This window comes from Emys orbicularis, chromosome 25, assembly GCF_028017835.1.
Source record: "Emys orbicularis isolate rEmyOrb1 chromosome 25, rEmyOrb1.hap1, whole genome shotgun sequence".
Classification (NCBI taxonomy): Eukaryota; Metazoa; Chordata; order Testudines; family Emydidae; genus Emys; species Emys orbicularis.
The window spans coordinates 17,356,386-17,373,820 of NC_088707.1; the positions used below are offsets into that span (position 1 = coordinate 17,356,386).

Here is a 17,435-nt window from a genome sequence, read left to right on the forward strand (position 1 = left end):
CCTTCCCCGAGCCCCGCTCACTCCACCCCCTCTCCCCCGGTCCTCCTCGCTGGCACTGGGGCGGGGGGTGGGGCGCAGGAGGGGGGGCTCCGGGCTGGGGCAGGGGGTTGAAACTTTCCCTGGCGCCGGTGGGTCCTTCGTGTGTCCCCCCTCGGCCCCGCCCCAACTCCACCCTTTCCCCTGCCCCCATTCCAACCTCTTCCCCAAATCCCCGCCCTGGACCTGCATTCCCCCTCTGCGTTGGGGAGGGGGGCTCCGGCTGGGGGTGCAGGTTCCAGGGTGGGGGCAGGGGATTGGGGTGCGGAGGGGGGAGGGCTCCGGCTGGGGGTGCAGGTTCCAGGGTGGGGGCAGGGATGAGGGGTTGTGGGTCACTGGCTCCGGCAGGGGGGTTGGATGCAGGAGGGGTTTGGGGTGCTGGCTCTGGGAGGGGGTTGGGGTGCGGGGGGGGCTCTGGCTGGGGGGACAGGTTCCAGGGTGGGGGCAGGGATGAGGGGTTCTGGGGCGCTGTCTCCGGGAGGGGTTTGACCTGGTGCAGGTGGGGGCAGTTGGAGGAGAGGAGGGGGGAACCTGCCTTAGCCCCGCTGCACCGCTAACCGGACTTTTAACGTCCCGGGCAGCAGTGCTGATCGGAGCCGCCAGGGTCTCTTTCTGGTCAAAAACCCGACACCTGCAACCCTAGATCCCCCCTGGGCCCAGCCAGCCTGGCCTGCCCCAGATCCCCCTAAGCCCAGCCAGCCCGGCTGCCCTACTCCAACAGGACAGATCAGGAGATCAGATGGCAACAAGCTCAGCTGGTGAGAAAGCCCCAGATCAGCCAGACACAGGGACAAATGCACCCCGGGCCCAGAGTGACACAAACACGCTGACAGAGCACAACGCACATGAACAAACTCCGCACACAGGTGCATTCACATACACATGCACTTTGCAAACATGCACGCACACATACATATGCACCCGTCACAGACACACAAACACACAGACACACTGCTCACAGATACACACCCAACACACACATTTGTCAGACAAACGCACTCCTACACACTGCTCAAACATACATGCACACATGCACTGCTCAGATACACTTCGACACACTGCTCACATTGATGCATGCTGCTGTCACACACTGCACACACACACTACAGACACACATTCTTGCACACCCATACACACTGCTCAAACAAATACACAACCGCACACACACTTATACACATTGGTCAGACACTGCCCAGATACACACTACTCCCAAACTCCCCTCGAGCCCTCGCCCTTCCCCCAGGCCCTGGGGCTCAGGTGGCACTGGGCGGGGTGGGGGGCAGGCCCCGGCTCCCTCTGGCTCTGCTGGGCCTGGGCGTCTCCAGCAGCCAGGCCTGCCCCTTCCCTGGCTGGGTCGCTGCCCCTTGCGATGCCCAGGAACCAGGGCAGAGAACCTGGGCAGGGACTGACTGAGACAGGGGGTTGTGGTTCTGGAGTATCCAGGGCACCAGTAAGGGGGTAGATTCACTGGGGCACCAGGCCTGTGCGGTTAGAGGGAGTGGGGAGTCAGGACTCCTGGGTTCCATTCCCATCCGTGGGGAAACACCGGTTTGAGACTCACAGGGGCAGGTGCACCAGGCACTGGGGCTGTGGGGTTCTCAGGACCCTGCCCTGTGCCCACGCAACCCCCCCAGCATCCCTGGGGCCCTCGGTGGGAGGAGCTGCCCCACCCCAAATCCTCCACCCCCTCACCCCCCGCACCCAAACTGCCTGGCTGGGCTTCACATAATGACACCCGAAGGCGAAGGAGACTCAGGGATTCTCAGCTCTGCCAGCAGCTGGATCCATCTCTGAGGGGAGCCCGAGGCGTTGGGTGAGCTGAGAACAGACCCAACAGGCACCCCCGAGGGAGATGGAGACCCCAACTGTAACTTTTTTCTGCTCAGTTTCCCTGGCACAACGGGGCCCTTATCTCGGTCGGGGTCTAGGCACCATCCGGCCCAATGGGGCCCTGATCTCAGTCGGGGTAATGAGGCTTTAGGGGTAGAATGGGCTGGCAGGGGGAGGCGTTTGAGCTCAGGAGGATCCATGGAGGAGGCAGCTCCCCACCCCGCGCTGTCTCCACCCATCTCCCCCCTCTCCCCACTGCAGGTCGATCCAATGACAGACACAGCCATGGCTCCGAGGGGACCCTGTCCCTGGCTCTTCCTGACCCCTGTCCTGCTGGCCGCCGGCCTGGCCCATTTCAGACCACGTGAGACCTATGAGCGGTTCGTGAGAGAACATGTTGATTTCCCCAAGACCAGCGCCACCAATGACCATCGCTACGGCAACCTCCTGCTGCGGTGCCAGAACCTGACTGGCCCTTTCTGCAACCCCCCCCACACACCCTCATCCACACCCACGCACCGAGGCAGAGCCCAGAGCAGCCAGATCCGCGTGACCTGAGGCCAGGGAAGGCCCGTGCGCTTCGACACAGCCCTGTAGAGCCCAGGTGCTGGCCATAGTCTGGGAGCAGGGGGTCCCCTACTCCCCCCTTTGGCTCCTGGGCAGCCCCCTGTCGCTGGGGGCTCTCCTGCCCCATCCCTGCCCCTGCTGGGCAGCGCCCACCAAGCATCTCCACAGGGACATTCAGCATCTCCCCTTATCCCACAGGCCGGCAGCTTGGGGCCTGGGGGGGATTTCCCACCCTGGGCCCCCAGTTCCCATCCACATGAGTGAAAATCCGGGTGCCCAGCTGTCAAGGCTGTATCCCCACTTTGAACTTTAGGGTACAAGTGTGGGGGCCTGCATGAGGACTTCTAAGCTTAACTACCAGCTTAGATCTGGTCCGCTGCCACCACTCCCATGGAAAATAACTTTACAGGGTAATCAAACTTAAAGAGCTCAGAGGACCCCCCTCTAGTCTCAGGTTCAAAGTACAGCAAACAAAGATAAACACTCTAGTAAAAGGTACATTTACAAGTTGAGAAAACAAAGTAAAACTAAGACGCCTTGTCTGGCTTTTTACTTACAAGTTTGAAATATGAGAGACTTGTTTAGAAAGATGGGGAGAACCTGGATTGATGTCTGGTCCCTCTCAGTCCCAAGAGCGAACGACCCCTTAAACAAAGAGCACAAACAAAAGCCTTCCCCCCCCCCAAGATTTGAAAGTATCTTGTCCCCTTATTGGTCCTTTGGGTCAGGTGTCAGCCAGGTTACCTGAGCTTCTTAACCCTTTACAGGTAAAAGGATTTTGGAGTCTCTGGCCAGGAGGGATTTTATAGTACTGTACACAGGAGAGCTGTCACCCTTCCCTTTATAGTTATGACACCAGCCCCCCCAGCTGGCACTGAGACCCTCAGCCTGAGCCCAGTGCCCGCCTCGCTGGGTGCCCATCATACAGTACAGCCACCCCCCCCCCCCACATCCATGGGGTATCGGGGGCAGGTTGTGGGGAGAAGATTGTCATGGGGGGGGGTCTGGAAGCTGTCACTGAGGTTTGTTTTCTTGCTGCTTCCTGCAATAAAACACTTTCCTGCCAATGCAGAACGAGTCGCTGTGTTTGGGGGTTGGGGGCATTTTCGGACTCTCAATGGGGCCTATTTGCCTTGCTGAGCCTGACGCTGAGCCGGGGGTGTCAAGTCACATGGAAAAGCTCCAGGAAGAAACAAAACCCGCAGGGGGTGGTTGGGGTGTCCTGATTAGGGGACGGACAATGGGGCCAGGGGGTGTCACGAGGGGACTGAGACACACCCTGGTCCTTCCCCGAGGAGACAAACCTCAGCTTGGCCTCTCTTTGGAAGGAGGCTCCCAGCCAGCCTGGCTGGACATCGCTGCAAAGGCTGTGAGTGGAAAACGTCCTTAGCCAGGAACGTGTCCTCGTCGCTGGCTCTCGGCTCTCCCAGGTGGGCTCTGGGTTTAGTTCCCAGGGAGCCCTTGGCTTCCAGGACTTTTCCTTGGGATGTCCCAAATTGCTGTTAAATAAACTGCCCCTGGATTTCAGCTTAACCCACGCCGGAGCGGTGCATCCGGGGGGCGTGAACGGAGAGGGACCGGGGGAGCTGGAGGCCCCGTCCCTCTGCCAGCAGCAGGTCTGTGAATGCAGCGTGTCCATGGAGCCGGGGCCGGGCACCGCAGGGGGACGCTCAGCGGTTGGCGTGTGCCGGTTGTTCAGAAGAAGGGCCAGGCCGGGTCAGACCCACGGACCAGTGGCCTGTCTCTGACAGCGGCCGGTGCCAGATGGCCGGGGGGAATGGACAGACCAGGGCAATTATCGAGTGATCTGTCCCCTGCTGACCAGGCCTGGCTTCTGCCCACCCGCAGAGGGACAGCGGCGTCCGTGTGGCCGAGAGGGGAGGGTTTGTGTCGCCTGTGCCTGGCGGAGCCGGGGAGCTGCTCCCGGCTGGCGCAGACCCTCCTGCTACGGGCAGGTGGTGGCTCATGGCCCTGGGCACCCTGGGGAGGTGTCACCCTCTGGCGTGGGGCAAAGTGGGAACAGAGGTGCACACAGCCCCTGGCATGAGGGCAAGTTGGGGACACCCTGGTCTGGGGAGAGGGCAGTGGGAGGCACATGGAGACCCTGGCAGGGAAGAGATTGGGGGAGATGCAGGGGACCTGAAGTAGAGGGGGCTGGGGCTCCCACGGAGCTTGGGGGAGAACAGGGACATGTGAGGAGCCCCTGGTGGGTGCCCTCATCTTGCCAGGACACATAGCTCTGCACCTGGGTGCATTCTGCCAGGACATTTCCCATCGTCACCCTCAGCTCTAATGCACCTTGGGTGGAAAATTTTACCACCTATAGTCAGACACCCCCAGCCCCATCCCTCCGCTAGTTTCTCCAGCCTCAGCCCACGGGCCCTGGGGTTGTAAAACTGCCTCTGGGTGTGCAGGGTCCCCCCACCCGTCCCGGGGAGAGCAGCCTGCCCCAGACCACAGGGAGGGATCCAGCAACGGCCCAACCACCAGCCAAACACCCGGTGAGCCAGCGGGGCTCGGCAGCGCGGGACAGGGCCTTGGGCCCTGCCTGGGATGGGGTGGGGCTGGTCCAGGCTGACGGGGTTGTGAGCAGTCCCGTTAGGGCCAGATCTGGGCCTGTCCCAGGACTGTGGGGGTGTCAAAGCCCCGAGCCCGTGAGCACCAGTGGACACTGCAAGATAAATGGGATACCCATGGGCTCGGCCCGCCCGGCTTGTCCCAGATCCCCCTGGGCCTAGCCAGCCCGGCCTGCCCAGGATTCTGCTCTCAGGCCATGGTTTCTGCAAAACATCGCTCATTGTTCTGTTTTTCTGTTTCTATTTCCCTCTCCCAAAAGAAGCAAACAGAAAAGAATAAAGCTGTAAACTCTCGGACTGTTTTCAGCCACCACACTTGAGCATCTCTTGAAATCACTCCACCAGCACTTAAACTGCAAACTTCACTCCAAAGAACAAGCTGTGTGTACACCCTGCTAATGGCTGCACCACCAGGACATCCCCAGGGTACAGTCGGGTCTGGGCTGTTAAACTGCCATGTCCCCTTAGTTCTCTAGCCTGGCGCGCCTTTGACACTGCTCTGCTGTCAGGACATCCAGGCCTGGCCTGGTCACACAGCCTTTAGCGTGTGCAATCACTCCCTGCTCAGTACAGGAGCACTCGGACTAGTCACTCATTAATTACATAGAGTGCCACACCCACAAGCTCCTCATCCCAGCCCTGGACCCTTGAATTCTCTCAGTTCAATTAGCTGATTAAGAGACACTGAACCATGTTTGTAAATTATTACTGGCAAGAGGAGGAATAAGTTACAAGTAAAAATTCTACAGACTATTTCTATCCGACTTCACCCATTTTGGCCATATTTCTACATGGTGTAAACATTCTTGGCTCATCTTAGGAAAAATGCCTTCAGCGTAGTGCGGTAGAGAACGGGTATGCTGGGTTTATATAACAGGATTCTACTCTCACTCCTTCCTAATAAATATAAGGCCCTGAGGATGACTGAATTTACTGTCAGGTTAAAGGCAGTGAAAGAGTTAAAATGACCAGACAATTCCTACAAAATACATTATCTCCATGGACCATCCAAAACCTCGTGCCGGAACCTCTGCTCAGTGTTACAAATAAGCTATGCTGAGAGACACCTCTACCAAACCCGTTTGCAAGAGTTTGTCTAGCTGGGGAGAAAGAAACCAGTTTTCTACATTCACATATTTCATTCCATGCAGGATGGAAAATGTGAGTGCACAAAACCTCCTTTTCAACCTAAATCCTAGTTTTATAATGAACCCGTCAAGAACAAAGCAGGTTCTCCAGCAGTGACATTTTTAGTTCTATTGATAGCGACGTGCAGATGATTCATTTACAGTGACAATTTTTACATACAATGTTATTGCCAGAATGTCTTTGTTTAATCAGCAGACTGAAGCTTACAGCCTTTTAGTCACTAAGTGAAGTGTACAGACCATCTCTGTGCACAGTGTAATAGAGCGGATTTGAAAAGTCCTTTGTCTGTAAACTACAAGTGCCCATTTTAAATCAGAAGATTCATAATTACCCCGGGCTACTTCCCTGTGACACACAGGGACACAAACATGGTGGTGAACAGGACAGGTTACTAATCACAGTGGGTGTCAGCCCCCTAGGGTCACCCCGAGAGCGGATTTGACCAATCGGGGGAAGTTATGGGGCCAGGGTGACCCATCCGAAAGTGGGTTGTACGTCCCCTCTGAGAACTCCTCCCACTGTCCTCTACCAATCGAAGTGGGCGTCAGCCCTGTAGGACCACCCCGAGAGGGGCTTTGACCAAATAGGGGAAATGCCGTGGTGGGGTGACCTGCCCGCAAGACGATCCCCTGATCCCTCTAAGCAGTCCCCACACTGCCCTCTACCAATGGGCGAGGGTTTCACTCCCCCCCCCAGGCCATCTCAGAAGGGATACGTGCACCAATCAGAACAGGTGTAGCCCGAAGGTCCAGGCCACGGTTTCTGCAAAACACACCCTTGGAACGAAACGCCTCTTCCGCACAGTGCTGTGTTGGGACTCCCAGGGCGATGCTGCCGGGCAGCAAACATTGAGCTCCAGAGATCGGCGGCTTCTGGCCTAGACCTTCGGGCACTTAGCCTCAGGGTGGTTTGGCCTAATGGCCAGAGTGAAAATGGCTGCCCTTCCTTGCAGGGCTGTGTGGCCCAGCGTTCAGAGTTAACGTGGTTGCCCCTCCTCTTGGGGCTGTGCAGCCTAGTGGCACATTGGGGAGCTGGGCCAGCACCCAGGGATGGATGGCAGCCAGGGCAGGGGTCCTGGGTCCTAGCCCAGGGCCTTGTCAATGGTGAGTGTGTTTGCCACTGAGTCAGCAGGGATCCAACCAAAACATGCTGACGTCACTCAGGACAATGGCTAATCCCGCCGGGCTACTTCCTACGAGATGTTTGGAGGCCCTGGACTGGGGATCTCCGGGCTCCCGGCCTGGGTAACTCCCAGAGACTCCGATCTCCCTTGCACGTCTGCAGGCGCCTGGGAATGTGCCTGGGGATGCGCCTGGGTCTCGGCACCTCGCGGCTCTGCAGTCAGGGGCTTCAGCAGCTTCTTGGCTGGAGCCTGCAACGGGCATCTTCCATTTTCCACGTCTGCCTAGACTGAGCTGAGCTGCTCCCTTTCCCATGGTGCTGCAGTTGTAGCATGTCCAGCAGGGCGGGGGAGGGGCTTGGCTTCCTCTGCCTAGACTATGGGGTTAACTCCCCCGATCCAATGCGTGGCTGGTACAGCCCGGCACATACTGCTCTGCCCCTTCTGTCTCCTCCTTCCCATGCAACAGCTGCTTTGCCGTCTCAGGAGAGGTGTGATCAGTGGGGGGCTCAATCGGCTCCTGTTCACCTCTAGAGTCTGTCAGAGGGAGAAATGGCAGGAAAACAAATTAGAACAAAACCTTCAAGGCTGAAAATCTGGAGCAGGACAGTTTTCCACGGCACATCACCCCACTTTGCTAATCAGAGAATCGTAGGACTGGAAGGGACCTCGCAAGGTCATCTAGTCCAGTCCCCTGCACTCATGGCAGGACTAAGTATTATCTGGACCATCCCTGACAGGTGTTTGTCCAACCTGCTCTTCAAACTCCCCAAGGATGGAGATTCCACAACCTCCTGAGGCAACTTATTCCAGTGCTTAACCGCCCTGACAGGAAGTTTTTCCTAATGTCCAACCAACCCCCCCCTTGGTGCAATTAAACATTAAAAAGGTTGTAGAGCAGTTTTTAAACTAGGAGATGGGGGAAAGCCGACTGCTGCAGAGGAGCGTGTGGATCGGACACAGACTTCCCTTAGGGGAGAGTCTGATGATAGAGAATCTCCAGGTTATAGTCAGGAGCAGAGGACTGAAAAGTATAATGTAAGGGCCGGATCAGATGATAAACAGCCACATAAAAAAGAATCTGGCACATCAGAAAAAGACAGGCTAATAAACAGGGACAAGTTTTTAAAGTGCTTGTACACAAATGCCAGAAGTCTAAATAATAAGATGGGTGAACTAGAGTGCCTTGTGATAAAGGAGGATATAGATATAATAGGCATCACAGAAACCTGGTGGACTGAGAGCAATCAATGGGACACAATCATTCCGGGGTACAAAATATATCGGAAGGACAGAACAGGCCGTGCAGGGGGAGGAGTGGCACTATATGTTAAAGAAAGTGTAGATTCAAATGAAGTAAAAATCTTAAGCGAATCCACAGGTTCCATAGAGTCTCTATGGATAGAAATTTCATGCTCTAGTAAAAATATAACATTAGGGATCTATTATCGACCACCTGACCAGGACAGTAATAGTGATGATGAAATGCTAAGGGAAATTAGAGAGGCTATCAAAATTAAGAACCCAATAATAGTGGGGGATTTCAATTATCCCCATATTGACTGGGAACATTTCACTTCAGGACGAAATGCAGAGATAAAATTTCTCGATACTTTAAATGACTGCTTCATGGAGCAGCTAGTACGGGAACCCACAAGGGGAGAGGCGACTCTAGATTTAATCCTGAGTGGAGCGCAGGAGCTGGTCCAAGAGGTAACTATAGCGGGACCGCTTGGAAATAGTGACCATAATACAATAGCATTCAACATCCCTGTGGTGGGAAGAACACCTCAACTGCCCAACACTGTGGCCTTTAATTTCAAAAGGGGGAACTATACAAAAATGAGGGGGTTAGTTAGACAAAAGTTAAAAGGTTCAGTGACTAAAGTGAAATCCCTGCAAGTTGCGTGGGCCCTTTTTAAAGACACCATAATAGAGGCTCAACTTCAATGTATACCCCAAATTAAGAAAAACAGTAAAAGAACTAAAAAAGAGCCACCGTGGCTTAACAACCATGTAAAAGAAGCAGTGAGAGATAAAAAGACTTCCTTTAAAAAGTGGAAGTCAAATCCTAGTGAGGCAAATAGAAAGGAGCACAAACACTGCCAACTTAAGTGCAAGAGTGTAATAAGAAAAGCCAAAGAGGAGTTTGAAGAACGGCTAGCCAAAAACTCCAAAAGTAATAACAAAATGTTTTTTAAGTACATCAGAAGCAGGAAGCCTGCTAAACAACCAGTGGGGCCCCTTGACGATGAAAATACAAAAGGAGCGCTTAAAGATGATAAAGTCATTGCGGAGAAACTAAATGGATTCTTTGCTTCAGTCTTCACGGCTGAGGATGTTAGGGAGATTCCCAAACCTGAGCTGGCTTTTGTAGGTGACAAATCTGAGGAACTGTCACAGATTGAAGTATCACTAGAGGAGGTTTTGGAATTAATTGATAAACTCAACATTAACAAGTCACCGGGACCAGATGGCATTCACCCAAGAGTTCTGAAAGAACTCAAATGTGAAGTTGCGGAACTATTAACTAAGGTTTGTAACCTGTCCTTTAAATCGGCTTCGGTACCCAATGACTGGAAGTTAGCTAATGTAACGCCAATATTTAAAAAGGGCTCTAGGGGTGATCCCGGCAATTACAGACCGGTAAGTCTAACGTCGGTACCGGGCAAATTAGTTGAAACAATAGTAAAGAACAAAATTGTCAGACACATAGAAAAACATAAACTCTTGAGCAATAGTCAACATGGTTTCTGTAAAGGGAAATCGTGTCTTACTAATCTATTAGAGTTCTTTGAAGGGGTCAACAAACATGTGGACAAGGGGGATCCGGTGGACATAGTGTACTTAGATTTCCAGAAAGCCTTTGACAAGGTCCCTCACCAAAGGCTCTTACGTAAATTAAGCTGTCATGGGATAAAAGGGAAGGTCCTTTCATGGATTGAGAACTGGTTAAAGGACAGGGAACAAAGGGTAGGAATTAATGGTAAATTCTCAGAATGGAGAGGGGTAACTAGTGGTGTTCCCCAAGGGTCAGTCCTAGGACCTATCCTATTCAATTTATTCATAAATGATCTGGAGAAAGGGGTAAACAGTGAGGTGGCAAAGTTTGCAGATGATACTAAACTACTCAAGATAGTTAAGACCAAAGCAGATTGTGAAGAACTTCAAAAAGATCTCACAAAACTAAGTGATTGGGCAACAAAATGGCAAATGAAATTTAATGTGGATAAATGTAAAGTAATGCACATTGGAAAAAATAACCCCAACTATACATACAACATGATGGGGGCTAATTTAGCTACAACGAGTCAGGAAAAAGATCTTGGCGTCATCGTGGATAGTTCTCTAAAGATGTCCACGCAGTGTGCAGAGGCGGTCAAAAAAGCAAACAGGATGTTAGGAATCATTAAAAAGGGGATAGAGAATAAGACTGAGAATATATTATTGCCCTTATATAAATCCATGGTTCGCCCACATCTCGAATACTGTGTACAGATGTGGTCTCCTCACCTCAAAAAAGATATTCTAGCACTAGAAAAGGTTCAGAAAAGAGCAACTAAAATGATTAAGGGTTTAGAGAGGGTCCCATATGAGGAAAGATTAAAGAGGCTAGGACTCTTCAGTTTGGAAAAGAGAAGACTAAGGGGGGACATGATAGAGGTATATAAAATCATGAGTGATGTTGAGAAAGTGGATAAGGAAAAGTTATTTACTTATTCCCATAATACAAGAACTAGGGGTCACCAAAAGAAATTAATAGGCAGCAGGTTTAAAACAAATAAAAGGAAGTTCTTCTTCACGCAGCGCACAGTCAACTTGTGGAACTCCTTACCTGAGGAGGTTGTGAAGGCTAGGACTATAACAATGTTTAAAAGGGGACTGGATAAATTCATGGTGGCTAAGTCCATAAATGGCTATTAGCCAGGATGGGTAAGAATGGTGTCCCTAGCCTCTGTTCGTCAGAGGATGGAGATGGATGGCAGGAGAGAGATCACTTGATCATTGCCTGTTAGGTTCACTCCCTCTGGGGCACCTGGCATTGGCCACTGTCGGTAGACAGATACTGGGCTAGATGGACCTTTGGTCTGACCCAGTACGGCCTTTCTTATGTTCTTATGTTCTTATGTTAATTTAAGCCCATTGCTTCTTGTCCTGTCCTCAGAGGCTAAGAAGAACAATTCTTCTTCTTCAAGACGTGTGTCCCTGTGGGTGTCCCACTCCAGGGGATGGTGCAACTTCCCTGAGTGCACCCAAATACCCCCAACCTCTGCTACCCTGGGGGCTAGCAATGGCTAAAGGGAGTCTGGGAGAATTTCTCCTCTCTCCACATGGCTCTGATGATGGAGGGAATCACATGGAAGAAGCTATGTGAATGTCAGGCTCTATGGAGTGGGTGTGGGACGTCAGACATTGAGCCCTAAGGTGGGGTTGTCGTTACTCTGTAGTAACTTCATTATAGGGAGGGAGATTTCAGAGCTCAGATATAGAGTGTCCCGCCCTGGAACAGCATGTGGGAATGGGGCAGAAGTCAGGCAATGATGCACTCATGAAAGGAGCTTTCCAGGCCTGGCACAGGAATTTGAGGATGTTGCTCTGGTTATTCTGTATCTAGGAACAAAGGAGGAAGAAATGCACAATACAAATGACATAGTCTTCCCACAGCTAAGAGTCCAGGAAAGCCAAAGCGTACAGCTAGGGCACAGCAACTGTCAATATGAACCAGTGGACGCCCTCCCATCCCGACCGTGCCCCGGTCCCGGGCATCGTCGTAACCTGGGGAAGGGACCAGAACCCCGCGGGCAGCCGTGTAGACACAGACAGCCACGGGGGGCAGACCTGTCTCCCCTGGGCATCCGGCACAGCCTACCCAGTTCCCCGACCCCAACACAACATCCCCTGGTAGGGTGACCAGATAAGCAAGTGTAAAAAATCGGGACGGGGGTGGGGGGTAATAGGTGCCTATGTAAGAAAAAGCCCCCAAAATCGGGACTGTCCCTATAAAATTGGGACATCGGGTCACCCAATCCCCTGGAAACACCCCCGTCCTGCCGCATGAGCCACTGGGCCTGCGCCGGGGGTGCAGGGGAGACGCCGGGGTCCCCAGAGGCTCAGAGCTGGGAAAGAGGCTGACTTGGAGGGCCGGGTGCCCCCCGCCTTCCAACGTGCGCTTTGCCCCCTCCGAAGAGGTCAGTACAATACTCGGATCGGTCCCCTAGGCTCAGCTCTGGTTCTCAGAGGTCCTGAAAACCCTGTCCCACAAATCTCCGCGCACGTTTCTGAAAGGACAGAGTCAAAAAGCCACCTGCCCTGTCACCGGGACAAACCTGGAATCGTGTCCGACTTCCTGGTTCTCTCGGTCGCCTGAGGTGGCTTGGGACGACCCCTTCTGGACATCCGCGAGACAACCGGCCATCAGGTCAACCCATTCCCTTCAATGGGGTTGAGCTGGGGGCCGAGTGGGGACTGGGAACGTTTCCCCAGACAGACCAGACTTGGCCTGACATACAGGGTCCGCACTAGGCGGGGCAGCCGCAGGAATCATTGTGGGGGGAAAGGATTGGGCCAGCCGAGACAAGGGACCTGGCCATCAGGCAAGCCACCTGGGGCTCACCGTCCCCGGCCGCAGCAAGGGGCAGCTCCCCGCCGCCGACAGGATCGGGCCCCCGGAAGTCCAAAATATTTTTCATTTCCTTTCTCGCAATCTCTGAGTCGCTAAAAGTCCGGCGCCGTAGCGGGGCTCAGAGGCTGCCTGCCTGCTGTGGCCCCAGGCCACTCCAGAAGCGCCTGGCTGCTGGCACATCTATGCGGCCCCTGGGGAAAGGGGGTGGGGGGTGAGGCAGCTCCACGCACTGCCCTGCTCCAGAACTGTTCCCGCAGCTCCCATTGGCTGGGAACTGGCCAATGGGAGCTGTGGGGGCGGCGCTTGCAGGTGCAGGCAGCGCACGGAGACCAGCTGCCCCCCTCCCTCCCAGGGGCCGCACGCACAGATGTGCCAGCAGCCAGCCACTGACCGGGAGCTGCCTGTGGTAAGCGCCTCCCAGCCGGAGTCTGCACCCCAACCTCCAGCCCAGAGCTCCCTCCCAGACCCCACAGCCCCTCCCGCACCCCAACACTGTGCCCCAGCCCCAAGCCCCCTCCTGCACCCACACTCCCTCCTGCACCCCAACACTCTGCCCTAGCCCGGAGCCCCCTCCTGCACCCAAATCCCCACCAGAGCCTACAACCCTCACCCCCACTGCACCCCAATCCTCAGCACCAGCCCAGAGCCCCCCTGCACCAAACTCCCTCCCAGAGCCTGCACCCCTCACTCCCTCCCACACCGCAATCCTCTGCACCAGATGTGCAGGCTGCCTCACAGCAGCCTTGGCAACACCGGTGTTGTGTCTCTGTGGTGCAATGGGTCAGCACGTTTGGCTGTTAACTGAAAGGATGGTGGTTTGAGCCCATGGACAGTGGTAACCCTGTGTTACTTCCTTGCTCCTCACGACCTGCTGGGAGCCTCAAAGGCCCCCTTTTGCCACCTCAAGAATGTCCCTCTTGGCCTCAGTGGTTTCAGTTGGTGGCCCGAAGAGTGAGCTGGATGCAACTCAGAAACCCATCTCCCAGCAGCCATGCAGGGGGCTCGGGCTTAATTCTCAAGGCCGAGTGCAAAACCTTCAGCTGGGCTCGTTTCGCTCCCTTCCTGCCTCCTCCCAAGGGGCAAGGGAGAAACGGCTGAGACACGCCGGCTTGAAGACGCCTCCTTCCCACTTCCCTGTAGGCTGCGCAGAGCTCTTGGCCTGCCTCATGCCTTGTCAGGGAAGTGTGGCCATGCTGCCCAAGCCTGAGTGATGTCCGCAGCCTGGCCCCCACCCCGGCTGACGGAGCGCAGAGCCACGCGAGTCAATGGTAGGTCGAGTCAGGGCCGCGTAACCCGCCCTCCTGGGGCTCCGGGCTGGGAAAGCTGGGGCTGCGCCGCCCACTCTGGGGCTGGGAGGGAGGCTGGGGGCACGATGGGGCTGGGGCACTACCCTGGGGCGGGAGCTGGGTGCTGCGGTGGGGGGGCTCTGGGCTCCAGCGGGGTTTGTGGAAGGGGTGGGGCCTCGGGCAGAAGGGGCGGAGCAGGGGATTAGTCTCCCCCAGCTGGCGGTTCGCGCCCCGCCCATGGTGTTGCAATGAAAGAGGCTGCCCAGTCTGCACTTGTAGCGAGGTTCCCCCACTACGTGGCCGTGCAGAGGCTGCAGGAGACAGGCAGGTGGCAGCAGGGGAAGTGGCGACACAGGAGCTCTCAGCAGCAGGGTGAAGGACAATGCCGTGGAGTGGCAGCGACGCAGAGTGAACAGGGCAAACCGAGAGCCAGTTGAGGGAGTGGCGGCAGCAGAAGCTGAGGTATCGCTCGATGTTTTCCCCTCCCTCCCCCACCCCGGGGGCTTTGCTGCCCAAGGGGAGTGGGGGTTGGGGGAAGGAGAGCGGAGGGGTCTGTTAAAGGAACATTGGATTGGACTGTCACATCGCAAGGTGAGAAACTGAGGTGAAGGACACTGCCCAGCATACTCTGGGGTGGGGTTTTTGCTTATGGTCATAGATTTGAATTTATGATAGTAGATTTGAGTTAACTGCGATTAATTGACAGCCCTAACTTTTACTATATTAATTAAACCCATAACTTTATTTACTCAAGCCTAAAAATTTGTGTCACTTAATGTTTCTCTTTCCTAGCAAGAACGAACTGAATTTTGTGACTTTCTGGAAAATGCGGAGAGATTAAATGTTCGGAATTCAGTCTCTGTGTTTGTGAATTGATGTTTTCCACTCACAGTTCATTGCACTGAAATACTAAGAGAGATCTAAGGGCTGATGTACTCTGGACACTTAACTGGCATAGCGACGTCTCTCCGGGTGTGAAAAATGCACCCTCCTAAACAATGTAATTCAGCTGACCTAAGCCCTGGCGTAGACAGTGCTGGGTGAATGGAAGAATTCTTCTGTCAACCTGGCTACTACAGTGACAGAAAACCCCCTCCAATCACTGTAGCGACTGTCTACTCCAAAGTGCTATAGCAGTGCCACAGCAGCATTTTAAGTGTAGACAGAGTGAAACCAGATCTGACTTTAGTTCACACTGTGGATGCTCAGACACTAAGACTACAGTAATAATTACAGTCTAGTGCTTCCATAGCTGGCAGGATTTGAACCTGCACGGGGCAACCCCAATGGATTTCTAATCCATCACCTTAACCACTTGGCCACAACTACTTGATGTATGGTTGTTTTACTACATGATGATTCTGTTCTCATTGAATTATCACTTCAAATTGTTTGCTCAGACCAGCTTCCCCAGCACACTCACGGCTGCACATCAGTATAAGTGTGTCCTTGGCTGAACAGCGAGAATTCCTGCCCATTTCCCTTCCGGCTGGAGCAGGATGAGAGTGTGTTTGTGTTAAAGACATTGCTGTAGATTGTTCTTCATTCCCCACGTTGACAATTTCTCTGGGGCACTGAAATATTTCAGGGGGTTGGTGCGTGAACTCAGCCTTGCATGCCACCCTTGATGTTTCATGGACTAACAACAGCAGCAGAAAGAAAGAGACGAGCCAATATCTCCCTGTCAGGGATGCAGGTACCACGTCCCCTCTGTCTGACCATCGCCATTGCAGGAGAGAAGGGTTCACTGGTATCGAACTCCCTGGCTCAGACTAGAGACATAGGGAGGTTTTGCTGTTCACGGATCTGTGCAAAGGAAATTGTGTCTCTGTGTGAAATTGAGGTGGGAAATGAAACATCCACATGGTGGCCCAATGCCCTAAGGAATGTGGGTGAAGGACTCGGGCTGAGAAATGATTTAACAGGGGTTTGTATCAATTTATTGCCCTGATTAAAAACTATGGATAAAAGGCAGCCATTGTTGTTAGTACTTGTACCTGTGTAGGGACACCCCAGTGGGTGTCAAGTTCATTGCCTTCACCAGGTAGTCGATTATTTGATCAAGATCGAAATTTCTTGGTCAAGGTCTAGACTCCAGGAAAAACAATACACTGCTTATAATAAGAAGTATATAAGAAGATTTTGCAGTCACTATGGGCATAACTATGATGTGTCGTGTTTCACTCTTTATATCTGGCACCACCTCCTTTCCCTTTGGCCTTGTAGTTGCCCAAGGGTAAAACTAAACATCTCCTCAGATACCAGGGAGTGTTTGTGTTCATTCCTGCGAGCTACACAGGGGTTTGATGTTGCTGTTTTCAATCCTCCGGCTCTGCCGGTATAAGGAACAATTCAGGCTGTCACTGAACTGAAGGAGGAAGATCATTTTTTGACAGGGAGAGGGACGCTGCCTCTTAAAGGTGTTTGTCTGGCTGGCAGCCCTGGTTCCCAGGTCTCTCCTGAGGGAAGAAAGTTTCTATGCAAAATACCAAAACTTGTAAGGGAGAGGAGGGAAAGGCGATGGGCACAGGATGGGGCCAGCATGAACCACAACATGGTTCTTTTATGTGGGATGACTCTGAACATTGACTGATCTCCACTCCCTTGTATTTGAAGAGACATTTAGTTTTGCACTCGGGAAACTACAAGGCTGAAGCAATTTAATGGATGGTGACACTAGGATTCAAGGGTTATTTAGTGTTGTAAATAATGTTAAAAACACTTAGGGCAGGTCCACACTGGGGCGGGGGATCGATCTAGGAAACGCAACTTCAGCTACGAGAATAGCGTAGCTGAAGTCGACGTTTCCTAGATCGAACTAAATTTACTTACTTCGGGTCCACGCGGCGCAGGCAGGCTCCCCCATCGACAGCGCTTCCTCCTCTCGGCGAGCAGGAGTTCCGCAGTCGACGGGGGAGCGCTTCTGGGATCGATCTATCGCGTCCAGATGAGACGCGATAAATCGATCCCAGAAGATCGATCTCTACCCGCCGAATCAGGCGGGTAGTGTGGACCAGCCCTTAGGCTTGGTCTACACTCACCCCCCAAATCGAACTAAGGTACGCAACTTCAGCTACGTGAATAACGTAGCTGAAGTTCGAAGTACCTTAGTTCGATCTTACCTCGGTCCACACGCGGCAGGCAGGCTCCCCCGTCGACTCCGCGGTACTCCTCTCGTCTAGCTGGAGTACCGCAGTTGACGGCGAGCACTTCCTGGTTCGACTTATCGCGTCCAGACAAGACGCGAT

General features: G+C 53.7%; 1 non-coding gene across 1 annotated transcript; it reads right to left on the reverse strand.

Annotated features, from left to right (window-relative positions):
• Positions 1 to 15,434: 15,434 nt before the first annotated feature.
• Positions 15,435 to 15,516, reverse strand: TRNAS-AGA (transfer RNA serine (anticodon AGA)). The gene has a single exon. It is a non-coding gene; the product is annotated as a tRNA-Ser (tRNA).
• Between the last annotated feature and the right edge of the window lie 1,919 nt (positions 15,517 to 17,435).